This window comes from Microtus oregoni, unplaced genomic scaffold (genome assembly GCF_018167655.1).
Source record: "Microtus oregoni isolate MIOR12 unplaced genomic scaffold, Mior012 000005F_ref0000423, whole genome shotgun sequence".
Taxonomy (NCBI): Eukaryota; Metazoa; Chordata; class Mammalia; order Rodentia; family Cricetidae; genus Microtus; species Microtus oregoni.
The window spans coordinates 12638194-12650731 of record NW_024543064.1 but is presented as its reverse complement, the minus strand read 5'-3'; the positions used below and the strand labels follow the sequence as shown (position 1 = coordinate 12650731).

The 12538-nt window shown below is 50.3% G+C and overlaps 1 protein-coding gene across 5 annotated transcripts in view; it reads right to left on the bottom strand.

Moving 5' to 3' along the window:
• The window catches only part of Arhgef10l (Rho guanine nucleotide exchange factor 10 like), a 123147-nt gene extending 114311 nt beyond the window's left edge, over nt 1–8836 (bottom strand). For 2 of the 5 annotated variants that reach the window (XM_041652424.1, XM_041652427.1), the window contains exon 1: nt 8462–8603. The gene's annotated coding sequence lies outside the window, so the exon portion shown is untranslated. Of the gene's footprint in view, nt 1–8461; nt 8604–8798 lie in introns of those variants that run through there. The other 3 variants (XM_041652428.1, XM_041652429.1, XM_041652425.1) reach the window with 2 other exon arrangements.
• Nucleotides 8837–12538: the final 3702 nt, after the last annotated feature.

The window sequence follows — 12538 nt, the reverse complement described above, 5'->3', positions numbered from 1 at the left end:
GATCTTCACAGAGTTCTGCACTCAACCCCACACCCTAGAACAGCAGGGTAGGTTCCTCCCAGTCAGGCTCCCTGGCTCTTTTGTGGCCCCTGGACAGCTCCCACTGCTTCCACTGCACCGTCCAGCCCGGATGTAGCACCTAAGTCTGACCCTCCACAGGTGCCAATACACCAGCCAAGCTCTAAACGTGACCTCCTCCTGAACTAATCCTCAGTTCCGCCCCGCCCCTCCCCAGCCATTCCCTGACTCCCCACAAACTGGCTCACTTACTGACACTGCCAACAACCAGGGATACAAAAGAAAATTCTAGAAGTCACCTGATTCCTTCCCTCCCTCCCTCAGCCCTGCACATACACTCCTAGCTTGCAATTCTAGCTGATTCTATCTCAGACATGTAACCCTAATCCCACACTTATCCCAGCTCCCTGGCGCAACCCCACGCATACCCTGCTTCCCTCTGGCCCCAAGAGCCCACTACCTCACCCTGCAGATTGCTAAGATCTTCCTCAAGTGACCTTGGCAACTCAGGGGGCCTGAGGCAAGTGGAGGCAGCGTAGGTGTGCTAGGCGCACGGCTCAAACCTTCCTGATCCCCCGCGTCGGCCTTCTCCATCTATTTATCTCCTCCACTGGCCTGGAAACTATGGATTCCCTACCCTGTGCCTGGCCCTCAGCCCTAGATACTCAGGCAAATGGCCCCAAGTCATGGCCCTGAAGATAAATTACCTGCAGACAACCAACTGCTTAACAGATCTTAAAGGTCAGGGGGGTGAAACCTAGCAGCCACTCTGAGGTTGTTGTTAGCTCTGGAGAAAGACTGTGAGACCTCAGTTTCTCCCAGTTTCCTTTCTCTCCCACACACACGCCCACTATGATGACGCCATCATCAGAGTCAAGACGATGCTGGTTCGATACCTCTGAACATCTAGAAGTCTGGGTCATAGATGTCTTCATTAACCTTGGGTGCTCCGTTACAGTACAAGAAAACGACGAGGAAGTTCATCGACCCTTGGAGAAGATCCACAAGGAAAGGGTGACCGTCTGCCTGTTCCTTGTTGTAACTGAAGGGGATGAGAGTCCATGACCCCAAGGCTAGCATGATGGCTCAGCATATAAAGGCACGTGTCACCAAGCCTGACCGCCTGAGTTCAATCCCCGGAACCCAAGTGCCGGAAGAAAAGAACTGCCTACTACAAGTTGGTCTCTGACCACCACAGGAGCATCACATCGCATACTCGCATGCACACACACACACATGTGCGCGCGCACACACACACACAGGCACACAAAATAAATGCATGTAAAGCATGAATAAAAAGAATGCTACCTCAAAATATGTTACTGTGGCATAAGAATCCTTTTGAGCTAAAGGCCCTAAGCCAGCAGCAGGGACAGGAATGCTCTCTGCCTGTCCCCTTCTGTCTAAAAGCAGGGTCCACGTTTTCCTTTGTGATTGGGACATAAATCCTTCTCAAACAGGAAGAGGAATGTTGCCTACTGAACATCTGTGATGGGCCACCTTGATTGGCAACTGAACAGGATGTAGAGAATCATGGGAGCCACAGGCCAGGGCCTACCCATGAGGGTGTTCCCAGGCAGGTTAACTGAGGCAGGAGACCCACCCTGCATAGCGGCAACGCCTCTCAGGCGCATAAGAAAACATAAAAGCTGAGTGGTAGCAGTCATGGCTCCCTGCTTCCTGACTGTGGATGCGCTAGGCCAGCGGCCTCACGCCCCTGCCACCATGATAGGCTGTGCCCTGATTCGTGAGCCCAAATACACCCTTCCTTCCGCAGGCTGCTTTTGTCAAGCGTTTCCTCACACGGACAGGGAAGTGGCTGATGTGGCCCCACTTTCCTGCCATTTCCTAGCCTTTTTCCCAGGACTGACGTGTCCAGTCACCTCAAAGTTAGCCTTCTCTGTTGACATGGGATGTCAACTTCTTCGGGGCTCTCTCCACTGCTCTGTGACACCCTAAAACAGCTTTTAAAGCTTAATGTTAAAATAAAAAGGCTATCTATAGGGCTGGAGATGTGGTTCAGTTCCAAGGCCCAGGTCCCTTAACGCAGGCGCAGGCGTGGTGACACACACCTGGGGAGGTGGAGCTGGGGGGGGGGGGAGAAGTTCAAGGTGGAGCTGGGGGGAGGGGGAGAAGTTCAAGGTCACTCTAGGTTAGTGAGTGGAGCTCTTGGCCAACCTGGGCTACAGGAGACCTTGTCTCCAAAATTGAAATTAAGTTATTTAAGAGGCTAGACTCAGCTTAGCATTTAGGAGTCTTATGAGTTCAAGGACAGCCTGGGCTATGTAATAACCTTCAGGTCAACCTAGACCATATAATAAGATACCATCTGAAAGAAATCACTATCAAATAATAAGCAGGGCCAGCAAGATGCCTCAGTGGGTAGAGGAACTTGCATCAAGTTTGGTGACCTGAATTCAATCACCAGGACCCACAAGGGAGGAGACAATTGACTTTCTGCAAGCTGTCCTCTGACCTTTACACACTCAACTTAGTACACACACACACACACACACACACACACTAATAAATAAATAAATGTAATAAAAACTTCATAAACAAAAGTATGCCTTCTCTCTTATTAATCTGCCTTTTGACAGTTTAATTCTCAGGCCTTAGGACAGACCCCAAAAGTGTATAGCAGTATTTCCTCACCCATATAACAAACAATCGCCCAAGCTTGCACTCAGCCTGGGGCGCTGTCCTGGGCACCTGCATTTCTCTTGTTAGGCCCCCTCACCCTGAGACCCTGACGCCGCAGAAGACAAAACGAAGGAGTCAAGAGAGTTACCCAGCAGTGAGCAGCAGACCCCTCCTCTCCAGAGTCAGCACAGACCTGATGCATTATGGGTTCTACAAAGCCCAGGCCAAAAGAGCAAGCGAGTGGCTGCCTGAGCAAGTGGTACCACCACCCTGTCCAGAGAGTCTGGAGCTGGTGCAGTAAAGCGCTATTTTGGACTTCTTCCACATTTTCTTCAATGGTCATGAAACACATGTGTCTTAAAAGTAAAGGGTTGGAGAGATGGCTCAGTGGTCAAAAGCACTGAATGCTCTTGCATAGGACCTAGGTTCAGTTCCTAATACTACCTAGGGGCTCACAACTATCTGTAACTTCAGTTCCAGAGATCCAACACCATCTTCTGACCGCCACATATATTCCAGGCACACACGTGGTACACAAACATGCAAGCAAACACTCACACACAGTGAAATAAAAGGAATGATTTTAAAAATTAACCAGTCATAGTGACACACACTTTTTATCCTAGCACTCAGGAGGCAGAACCAGGTGGATCTCTGAGAATTCCAGGGCAACCGGTCTGAATAGCAAGTTCCAGGCCAGCCAAGGCTACATAGTGAGACCCTGTCTCAAGAAACAAAAATAATAAAAGTAAAATAAACCCTTAGGTGATGAGAATTTGGGAGTTTCTGGGATGGATCCAGGTTGGAGATGTTTTCTCTTCTCTTCTAAGACTGTTATTTTCCTACTTGATTTAACCATTGTTTTCCTATGGAAATTGAATAAGATCTGCCCTGATAGCTCCCTCCCTCCACCTACTCCAAACAAGGAGGAGGGCGAGGAGGATGCGGCTGTCTTCTGTGCTGATGGATGGGATTCAGGAAGCATGCCAAGCATGGGGCTTCTGGGATGGACTTTCACTAAGAAATACCAGGTAAGAGGAGCTCACCTTAGACTCTCGGTAGGCAGATGCCACCATGTGCTGGTACCATCACAGGCTGGCTCACTGCAACCCACCCACTGTCCTGGGCTGGAGACATGCCTATCAGGGGGAGGGAATGTCTGAGACCATCTCTCAACCAACCCACAGACTGAAGGGAAGATGCAAGCAGGAGCTGGGACCAGGTGTAACTAGAGGCCATCTGTGTGAGCCGACCATCCATCTTTCCATCTCTGCATTATGTGTGAATTGCCAGGATATCAGCAAGTCAGCCCTCAGTAAAGAGCGCAGCAGTGTTCTGGGGCACAGGGTGGAAAAGCAGTGCTGGGGGCCAATAGAATAGGCTCTGGTCACCTCCAGCTCCCAGCCATATGGCCCTGGCCTCACCACGTGGTAGAGAATAGAGACAGCGACAGGTCTGCCTCTCAGCTCAAGAGGGCTGAACATGCTCTCTGTGCAATGGTAGGGTGCCCACCACCCCACAAACTCACTGCAGCTCTCCTGGCACTGCACTGGGGCTGTCCCTATGAACACTAAAGTCTGTTCCCAGCCTCAACCAGAGCCACAGGGTGACAAGCCAGCAGCAAAAACCTGGATCTTCCCAACATGGGGAAGGGTGGGGGAGGGGTCTAGATATCTAGAGAGCTTCTTTCCTCCCCCACATCCTCCGCAAAAGGAAAAGAAACCCAGAGCAAAGGTGGGAGCAGAGGAGAGTAACACAAGCTATATAAGCTCGCATGGTGGTACCCACATCATGTTACCCGGCCAGATCAAGATAAATGTCACAGAACTGGGCAGGTGGATGTCTCCCCCACCCCCACCCCTTCCTCCTTTTCTCTACAGGACCAGAAAAACTGACAGAAGTAATTTCTGTCTCTTGTCCTGGTTTAGGCAGGTGACTGAGAATATGCTGTTTAAAGGTGCTGTGTCGATTTGACTATCTGAACCAGCAGGTTTTAAGTGTCATCCTCTTAAGCCTGCACCTAAAGCTAGGCACTCTCATCCCATCAGAGGGAAGAGCACCTGGGAATTGAGCAACAATGACGGTCACGAGTATGAAGCCAGACTGAGCTATACAGCAAAGTTTGTCTCAAATGAAAATAAGACATGGGGCCTGTCTGGATGCTCTCCCCACTTACGTGCCCAGTAAGACTGAATAACTAATTCATTCTGACCCCATAAGACCTAGAACAGCAGCAGCAGACCTGCCGGGGAGTCAGGGAGGGGGCAATATGAAACACTTCAAGACATACAAGGAAGGGCGCAAACCCAGAACAAGGCCTGACGGATACGGTCTGCAGGCATCCTTTACGGATGGATACCCAGGAAGATGCCATAACTCCAGACCTGAGGAAGATCTGGTACTGCCTGCTCCCAGTTTACCTGAAGCCAGAGCCACACTGAAGCTGCTTCTGCTACAGAACCTTCCAGAACCTGTTCCAAGGCTGTTCTTTCTTCATGCTGTGCTGGACACATTCCCCCCACCCATACACATACCGTGCCCATGTTCTGATGGTGGTTTTGTTGAATGACCAGTTTGAACATCTCTGGAACCTAGCAAGGAATTCTGTGTGTTGGTACAAGCCACTGTTCAAAGACCTAGCCCATACTCAGTAAGCTGTCATTCCTGAGTCCCAACCAGAGGTCATAAACCATCTAAAAGCCAGCTTACAAAGTCTCAGAATCTGTCCAGGAGGGACATGGTCACCAGAGCCTAAGTCACCCTCAAGCAGTTTCGGCCACACAGATGACCTAAGCATCATCGTGAACTACCTGGCATGTCTGTCACTTTGAGAGCTCACTCTCCTTCTCAGTGCCTGGTTCACTCTCTCTATAGCCTGTCAATCAATAGCAAAGCTGCTCTCAATAAGACAAATCTCCTCAAGTCATTCTCCTCCCCTTCTCTTTTGAGACAGGGTCTCACTATAGATAGATATGGATATAGGTATAGATATAGATATATATCCAACTGACCTGGGACTCACTACATAGACAAGGCTAGCCTTGAACTCCCAGAGATGCACCTGTCTTGCAAGTGCTGGGATAAAGGTGTGCATCACCACACCTAGCCTTGACTCACAATTTTTTAATCTTGTGTGTGTGTGTGTGTGTGTGTGTGTGTGTGTGTTTCTGTGTGTCTGTATGATATATGTGTACGATCACATGTGTGAGAGCAGCCACGACCATGCCACGGCATATGTGGAGGTCAGAGGACAACCTCAGGCGAGGTCCTTGTCTTACACTTTGTTTGAGACAGTCTCATTGTTTGTGGCACCATATGCCACCTCCAAAAATTCACCTGTCTCCCTCGACCTCCCGTGGCAATTCTGGGAATTCAAACTTGGGTCCTTAGACTTGGGCAGTAAGCGGTTTACCTACCAAGTCATCTTCCCAGCCTCTCCCATGACTCTGTATAATGGATGTTTAACAATCAGCTCCCAAGACTCAGCCTCCAGCCTCATGCCTCGAGACACGTTAACTCCAGCACAACACTGCTCAGAGCTCTGTACAAACCCATGAGGACAGACAATTCCTGGGAACATACTCAGTTCAGGGACCTTAAGAAAAGTGGCCCTGCAGACCTCCACCAAGGCAGAGACTGGGGTGTTCTCTGGGGACAACAGACAAAAAGCTGGGTCTGAGGGACTCTAGGGAGATGGGAAGAGAACCCTGGGACACTGATCATTTATGAGTTTGAATCTGTGGAGACTCTGGATCTCTTGGGGACAAGGAACTTGGGACAAGGTGAGAACACAGAGGCCTGACATACCAACTTGCAGAGGCCGGAGAGGATGAGGAGCCAGGAAGCCTGGGGGAAGCCCCTGCTCCTTTACTGACTTAGAGAGGCCTCAGGCTGTCCCTTCATTGCTACTGGCTCAGCCTCCTCATCTGTAAAACAGATTGTCTACCCTGCCTAATTACCAGGGTTGTTGTCAAACAAAGAGATAGTGGCTGTGAGAGTACAATATAAACCTAAGCTGTTATTACCAGTCTGTATAACCACCCTCTTTATCTTTTCAATTTTATCTGAGATCATTATATTCTTGCCACTCCATTCCTTCTTACCACAGAAGCTTCCAGGACTCAGCTCCTCACCCAGCCCTCCAACTGGCAGATACTATGTCCGTTCAGGGGTCCTTCCTTTTCTGATAGCCTGGTACCCAGGCCCCCAAAGGGGCCCAGCAGCTTTGCCCAGTTTGTTTGCAAACACCAAGCAAGTGTTCTACCACTAAGCTACATCCTCAGCCCGCTAAAGCTAAAACTTGAAACAGTAAAGTATAGGAACCAGCAACCATCAGCTGACCACTTACTATGTGCCAGACAATGTTGCAGGCTGGTGAGCAAGAACAGACATAGCCCGTGCATTCAAAGGCTTCCAGATGCAGAGAAACCTCTCTGCTTGGGACAAGACTCCCAAAAGCATGAGAAAACCTGCTTGGCTTAATGGAGAGAAGGTACCCCCAAATAAGAACTGGAAGAGGTAAGGAGTGAAACCCATTTGTAGATGGAGCAAGGCTGGGGCCAAGGGGGAGGATCCTAACCTCAGGCAGACAACTGGGATGGAGGTACGGAACAAGGGCGCCTGAGCTTTGCCTGGGATCTTCAGGCTGTGCTCCTCACCCTGAGTGCCCAGCCTGGACCCCGTGGAAGCCCATGCTGTGTGGACAGGTGGACAGATTGGTGTTTCAGCTCCAATCCACAGCCCCGCAGGGCTGGGCTGCATGTATTAATGAGACTCCACAACCTGCTTCCCCCACATCCAAAGAGGAACAGATGGGACCTGAAGCAGGCTGGGCAAGGACTTCTCTAGGGGGACTCCAAGGCCTTTGAAGCAAACACAGAGATCCAAAGCCCTCCAGAAATGAGATCCGCCGAGTACCACCTCCCTGCATTGGGCTTAGCCAGGGTCTTCAGGCTCTTAGCGCCAAATGACTCCCACTTTCAGTAACACAGAGATACTGGCTCCTCCCCTACTTTAGACCCGGGCTCCCTCTCAAAAGCCACCCCCCAAAACTGGTCTCCTCCATTTAGAGAGCCCATTGGGGGCTGGAGAGATGGCTCAGAGGTTAAGAGCATTGCCTGCTCTTCCAAAGGTCCTGAGTTCAATTCCCAGCAACCACATGGTGGCTCACAACCATCTGTGATGAGGTCTGGTGCCCTCTTCTGACCTGTAGTCATACACACAGACAGAATATTGTATACATAATAAATAAATATTAAAAAAAAAAAAAAAAAAAAAAAAAAAAAAATAAATAAAAAATAGAGAGCCCATTGGACTCATATCTCTACCCAAGGCCACCCAGGGCTCTGTGCCCATGGCCTGTCGCTGACCCAGCGTCCACTCCTCCCACGCTCCACTCCTGCGGGAGGCCTGGCTGTCCCGCCTCTGGGCAAGAACTCAAGACGAGAGAGGCTAACCCCGAACAGAAGCCACACCGCATTACCTGACTTCATGCAATCTGGGGACCCCACAACACCCAAGGTCAGTGGGGCGTGGGAGGGGCACAGAAAAGCACAGTGGAGAGACAGGGTGAGGATGACACAGAGCTTGGAGCGGGGTCCAGAGAGAGAGAAGAAAACAGACAAGGCACAAAGGCCAGTCAGGACTCAAACAGAGGGACACTCAAGGGGCACAAAAGGACACAACCAAAAGACGGACCCGCGCCTACAGGACTGGAGACTGTTTCCAGAGGCACTTGGGAAACCCCGACACACAAAGCAGCCAGAGGCCAGGAGCCCGGGCCTGGGCAATGCGCACTCACCGTCCCTGCCGCTCACAAAGGCTCCGCGCCACCGCGCCTCCCAATCCCGCCGCGGGCGCCGGTGGCCGGGCAGCGCCCCGCGCCCCGCTGCAGCCCCGGCCCGCGGCCTGCAGCCGCTGCACGGCCCGCCCCGTCCGCCCGGTCCCGGGGCGCGCGGCTGAGGTCACCGCTTAACCCCTGGTGGCCTGGCTTGCACGCGGCGCCCCTCCCAGCTCCCCGAACAGTGATTCCGGAGGGAGGCGGGACTCGACTCTCCACCCATTCTCCTCCCTCTTCGGGAAACTGAGGCTGGGGGTGGAAAAACCCCAAACAATACCAGGGACTCACACACACAGACCTCCGCCTTCCCGGTCTGGCACCGGACGCCCCTACACACCACTGCGCCTCTCCGCTGCAGCCCCGGGAAGGATCCTGAAGACACCAGGCTCCTTTAAATTCCCCCAGCATGGCCTGGAGGTCCCTGCAAGGGGTGAAAGGTGCATGGGCCTATCCTCATGGAAACTGAGACCCATGAATGTGTCCCCATGCAGACCCAAGACCTCTTGTGGCTGCTCTACTTCCACAAGGGCTGGGTGCAGCCTGGAGTCTGGTACCCGTGGCTTGCTCAATGAAGGGCTTTGATATCCTCATCACCCAACCTTAGATACAGTCCCATTTCCCAGGACCAAAACTGAGGCGAGAAATGGGAGTCATTCAACAAAATCCACCAGCCCCCCAGCAAGGAGGTGGTGAAACTGGGCTCCCAGTTCTCCATCCTTGCTTGCCTCAAGGCTGCCAAGTGCCGGCTGCTCCCTTCCAGGATCCCAGAGAGGGCCTCCGGATATGATGTAATTAATTACAGTTATCAGGTCACTAATTAAGATTACTCGTTGTTATTAAACACTCCCAGCTACCTCTCTACGTGAGAGGTAATTCACACTCAGGCTTATCAGCAATTATTCCTGGGTTAGCAGTAATGACTGAAGGGTTCAAGTGCAAAGTATAGGTGGAAAGCATTGCCTAACGGTGTTTGTGGCCACAAAACCAGCGGTAAGGCATCTTGTTGTTGTTGCTGATGATGGTGGTGGTGCTGTGTGTGTGTGTGTGTGTGTGTATTTGTGCCAATATTGGATATCTTACTCAATCATTCTCCATACCTTTTTAAGAGTTTTTGTTTTTAATTATGTTATGTGTATGGGTCTGTGCACGTGAGCGCAGCCACCCACAGAGGCCAGAGACTTCAGATCCCCAGGGAGCTGGAGTTACCAGCAGTTGGGAAGCGCTTCACATGGGTTCTGCGAATCAAACTCCGTCCTCCAGAGCAAGACTCTCCAAGCCACTTTATCTGCAGAGGTCTCGCACTCAATCTGGAGCTTGCCCATTTGACTCAATTGCCGGCCAGCAAGCTCTAGCAATCCTCCTGTCTCTGCCTCCCGGTGCTGTGATTACAGGATCCTGTTAATGCATCCAGCTTTTGATATGACTGCTGGGGATCCAAGCTCAGGTCTTCCTTGTTTTCAAGGCAAGGCCTTTACTCACTGAGCCATCTTTTCGGCTCCTTAATTGTTTTATTTTTTTAATGTCCTCTATTGGGGCTGAGGAGATAATTCAATGATTAAGAGCATTTGTTGCTCTTACAGAAGACCTGGGTTCAATTCCCGGCACCCACATGGTGACTCACCATCATTCATAACTCCAGTTTCAGAGGACCCAAAGTCCTCTTCTGACTTCCTCAGGCACCGGGCATGCACAGGGTGAACCTACATACATGCAGGCAAAACACTCGCTCATACACATAAAATTAAATTAATAAATCTAAGGAAAATTAAATACCCTCTTTTTATAAGGTGCCTGCCTTGAGGGCTACCAAAGAAGAAAGGAACAAGAGGGGCCCAGACCCTGCCTCCTTGGCTCTCAGACTAGGAAGAGACACCAATAAACAGACTAAGTATAGACAAGTCATTGGGCTGATCTCTCTGAAGTCACCAGAGAGTCCTCACTCTGGTCATTAGGTGACAAATATTTGCTGAACACTTGCTATCCCCCCAGGCTCCATTTGGAGAAGATAGGAGACTTCCAGTCTCTGCCCTGGGGGAGCTTCCATGCCAAGGGCTAATGTACGGCAGCCAGAAGAACAGGAGACTGTTCCAAAAGGCCATCAGAGCAAGAAGAACATCAGATGTTCAGAGTGACCCCGAGCTCACAGTGTAAAGACCAGAATGTGACTTGAGGGGGCTGTCACAGCCAGAACCAAGCACATGTGCTGGGTGTCTCTTCTCAACTTTTCCAGATCTGTCCCAGCCTCCTTCGGACTTTTGAGGCTGTCAACCCCTCCCAGAGCTATACCAAGACCCAGAATCCCTAGAACACCTGCCTTGCACTCCCAGCATGCAGCTGTGAGCAGGATGCAGATCTGATTTGATGCTAGCTGGAGAGCACTGTGGTCCAGACCTCAAGAGATCATGGTCTAGATGCCCCTTGTGCCCCTAGAGCTTTGCACACTCAACATTTGAGGATTCCATGGATTCCTAGTGGACGCCCCCAAACCCTCACCCATTGAACGCTTGAGGTTCCATGCTGCAAACCGCCCGCTGAGAAAAGCAAACTGAGCTTGCTTGCTCTCTGCACAGTCCCTCTGCAGTGCTGTTAACTGGTAGCCAACACTTGATCACTGGGAACATGGCCATAAAAAGCCAAGTTGCCAGAGCTCCAAATAAAGTTAGGAGATGGTAATGGCCGGTTTGTGTCCCCTGTGGTGTGGCCATATACTGCAGGAGACAGGCCCCTTTCACACAAATATGTTCTCCACCAGCCAACCCTCTCCACCAGCCCCATGCACCCTTGACTCCCAGGCCCTTCCCCTGTGACTTAGCATTTAAACTTCAGCGTCTCTCCGCTCTCTATTTTACCATAAAGAGACATGCTTGACAAGGAATGAGACCACAGTCTTCACAAGCTGGGCCTGCACAGCCTCCTGCCTTCTTCCTCCCCATCAACGTCATTCTCTGAACATGGACACACATCACCTCTCCCTTCCCCCAGCTCCATATTTCTCTTTATTTTTATTTGTTTATTTTCTTTTTGGTTTGTTTGAGGCAGGGTTTCTCTATGTAGCCCTGGCTGTCCTGGAACTCACAGAGATCCACCTGCCTCTGCCTCCAGTGCTGGGGATTAAAGACGTGCACTGTCACTCCCAATGTTTTATTTTTATGACACTATGTAGCCCTGAATTACCTAGAACTTGCTATGTAGACCAGAGTGGTCTTGAACTCAAATATCTGCCTGCCTCTCTCTCCCAAGTGCTAGGATTAAAGGCATGTGTCACCAATGTCTGGCTCGTTTTATTTATTTTTTTAAAAAAGTTTTCAGTTGGTTGGAATTTTTGAGACAGGCTCTCACTCTATAATGCTGGCCTTGAATTCACAATCCTGCCTCTAGCTGGAGGTCTCCCTGTGCTATGATTACAGTTGTGAGACCCTATGTCCAGCTGCTACAACTTCACATTCTACGCTCACAGCACAGATGATACAATGATACAAGGGACATCTCCGGCCCTTTGCTCTTGCTGTTTCTGTGGCTTGGACTGCACATGGCTATTCCATGCCAAACACAACACTTACTGCCTTTTATTATATGGCTTCTTTGCCTCAAAAAAGAGAAAAAGAAAAGAAAGGAAGGAAGGAAGGAAGGAAGGCAAGGAAAGGAAATAAAAGAAGAGAGAGAGAAAACACTGTCTCAAAAAAAATTTAAAAAGCAAGATGGCTCAGTATAGAAGGGTGCGTACCACTAACCCTAACCACCTTGAGTTGCATCTCCAGGATCCACAGGTGGAAGATGAGAATTAACTCCCATAAGTGTTCTCTGACATCCATACATGAGCATGGCATGCTCGCACCCACATACATATAAAAATAAATAAATATAAGGCCTAGGCATGGTGACTCACCTTTAATCCCAAGAGCAAGAGGCAGGCAAATCTCTGTGAGTTACTTAAAGGCCAACCTGGTCTACATAGTGAGTTCCAGGCTAGTTGGGGCTACTTAGCGAGGCCCTGTCTCAGAAAGAAAGAAAGAAAGAAAGAAAGAAAGAAGGGAGGGA